Source organism: Dipteris shenzhenensis, chromosome 1, assembly GCF_047967505.1.
Source record: "Dipteris shenzhenensis isolate YYH24624 ecotype China chromosome 1, Dip_SZ_1.0, whole genome shotgun sequence".
Taxonomy (NCBI): Eukaryota; Viridiplantae; Streptophyta; class Polypodiopsida; order Gleicheniales; family Dipteridaceae; genus Dipteris; species Dipteris shenzhenensis.
Window position 1 is genome coordinate 50,285,068 of NC_141596.1, and position 3,046 is coordinate 50,288,113.

At 45.3% G+C, this 3,046-nt stretch overlaps 1 non-coding gene across 1 annotated transcript; it reads right to left on the bottom strand.

The window, feature by feature from the left end:
- Positions 1 to 2,090: 2,090 nt before the first annotated feature.
- LOC147905982 (U1 spliceosomal RNA) lies at positions 2,091 to 2,250 on the bottom strand. Its single transcript, XR_015542104.1, has one exon. It is a non-coding gene; the product is annotated as a U1 spliceosomal RNA (small nuclear RNA).
- Positions 2,251 to 3,046: the final 796 nt, after the last annotated feature.

Consider the following 3,046-nt stretch of genomic DNA (forward strand, 5'->3'; position numbering starts at 1 on the left):
AGACTCCCGACCTGCGATTTCCTCTTTATATCCCACGAAATTCCCACTTGCATTTTTCCCATTTAACTCCCGTCAAACATCTACAATATGATCTCCCACCAAACTCTCCTGCAGCAGCTCCTCCACAACAGCAGCCTCCTCCACAGCAGCAGCAACAGGCTCCTGCAACAGTTCTTCCACAGTAGCAGCCTCCTGCGGCAGCTTCTCTTGCAGCAGTAACCCCTCCTGCAACAGCCCTCCCACTGAAGCAGCTCTTCCTGCAAGCTCCTTCTCCACACCGTCCTACAGCAGCACTTACCTCTATGCAATTCTGCTCCTTCTTGATCGTGCAACTTCCCCTCGTGCAATCTTGCTCCCTCCCAACAGCTATACTCAAATTTTTGAGGCAATCTGTAAGACATTTGCATCTTTTTCTGCATATCTTTTGAAGTTGCATCAGGGAGCTAAGCAACAATTATGCTAAATCAGAATCTTCTTTTCAAAGCATTGGCTAAGTATTACTAATGTAGGGAAGCAGTGGTAATTGTGCAGGCATCGTCCCTCAAATTGGATTGCCCTCAAAACTTTGTGAACGTAGCTAGGCTATCTTTTGATACAGTGTTTATGTTAATAGGCTAACTGCTCAGCCTTGAGCTTCGTTTTCATGTCTTGTACATAGTTCATATTACAGTCTGTCTAATTGGTCTCATGTTTGGAAACTGTTGATAAGATTTACTTCAACACCTTGATCTTGACAGAAGCTGCCTGGGGTCGAGCCAATTTGGACCTGGTTTGGTTGGCTATACGCCAGGGAATCAGATTGGGTTTGTAGCAGGGTCGACCCTCTCTACAGGTTGGCTGGCATGGAAATTCAAAGCCTACAAGAGACAAAATGGCAAGCAGGGGGGCAATCAAAGGAGGCCTTGGGCCTCGTTCTACCCATCCACCACAAAGACATGGAACAAAAGTTTATCCCGTAGTGGGGACTTTATAGGAGCCCGCGTTTGTTATCGGAAAGAGCAGCAGTTGTGCTGTACACAAAGCTTGCTGAGACCTGTCCTATTTGGCTGTTTCAGATCTGTGTTTAGTGAGTGTGTGGTGATCCTGGGAACATTCTGTTGCCTCGATTTTTCTAACATGCCTTATTGATGCTTGCATCTTGACATTATCTCATGCATGAACAAGGTAGCCGATCCTTGAACAATGCCATCGCGAAATTCAGTCATTACCAGAAAAGAGACAGGCGAGGAAAGAAACTACAGTGATTTCATCCAAGCTGAACTGATTGGCTTTCCTGTGGGACGATCCATGGTGGCCGTGATACCTTACATTGACCTCCAACGAGTGATCTCCATTTCATCAAATAACACTGCTGATGTCACATCCGATCGGATATCTGGATCATCCTTTTGTGTGTCCTATGGTCAGGCACTCAATCTGTCCCTCTTCCACATACAGAAGATTTCTCTTGAAGATCTCCAAAAGGGCGAACGCAAATGCCAGCTCAAATCTTGTCTCTTTATAGCATTGCACCCTAGATCGTTTGATTATCTTTAAGTGAATCCGAGTAATCGTTATGAAAAGAATGTATAATCATCTGTATGAATGAAATAGCTTGACACTCGTCATTATCACGACAATAATCTCTTTCCTGTCAAGCGAATATATACTTCACCTTTGGTCCTTTTGAGGTAAGCCAAACGAGGATAGACCAAAGATAGTTGCCCCAGCACACGACATAGTTATTTACATTTGAGAGCTTGAAGCTGTCAAAAAGATCCCCTCAGCAAGAGAACAGGGTGGCTATAGAGAGGCATCACCTCTGCAGGGAACATCGTAGTCAAGACTATAATTTGGGGTGCCATTCCCCAAAAGGAGAGCATGTTCCCCAAAGCACCGAGAAGGTAGTTCAGCAATTTGCAGACCGAGGCAAATGGACAAAGATATCTACCATTAAAGCGCGATTTGAAGAGAAGGAATACAGCGAGCAAACGTGTCGGTTGGAGCCAGAAATAGATTTAGATGAAGGCAAGGATTGTTGGACGGAAACTCGATTTACATTACTGGAGGACTCACAGCAAGGCAGGACTTGCAACTTGTGATCTGTTTGGAAGGGGGCCGCGCGAACGCGAGCCCCCACTGCCACAAATTATGACGTGCACTCTCCCCGTAGGGAGATGCTAGGGTGCAGCCCGCCCGAAGTGCAATGGAGAGGCCGACCCTAGGCCATCGACCTTACTGATCACCGATCGACCCCGCCCAGGTAAGTATGTCCACACAATGAGCTGGGACGCGCTTAAATATGGCTCCCTTCAACCTCCTCGTCGCAAGATCGCTATGGCGTTAATCCGCTCCCTTCCACGTGGCACAATCTAGAGATCCCTTCTATTGTTTCAAGTATTTTTTTAGGTCGTGCCGTATTTCAATTATGGTCCTCCTCAAAACCCCACTGGTCTGATTTTCACGAAAATTAGTTTGTTCACGTGTATCATGGCTTCTATGCGCAACCCCACTCCTCTTGTGGTCTGCTTTTTAGCTTGCACCCATGTGCTAAAAGATATTTTTCTTTGATGTGCTTGAAATCTAGGATAAAATGAGACGCAAAATTGCTTGATCACGTCTACTGTCGCTTCTTCTTAGGAGAGTGTAACGTTAGGGAGAAGATTTAGAATTCGGTAGATGCTATGGAGAGAGGTAGCCATAATGTCTATGAGCTACATTGCTCCATGCGAGCAACATTAAGTAGTCCAAACAGTATCTATGAGCAGATGTATAAATAGGGAGATGCTATAGAGGGAGGCAGCTAACTTCAGTCAAATCTTTATATCGTAGGAATTTCAAGGTTTTGGTAAGATACAGCAACACTGGGCATCTAGACAGATAGTAAAGTTACATCGCTGAGTCAACTAGACCACTAGTGATTGACCAACAGGACGGAGATAACTCAATGGAGAAGTTTAGCAACGAAGGCCGACAACAAGGAGTGAGGGTTTCTACTATTTACTTGACCAATTCTACTACCACCGCTTTAGATTCTTCTGATCAAGGTATGGTAGATCCTAGGACT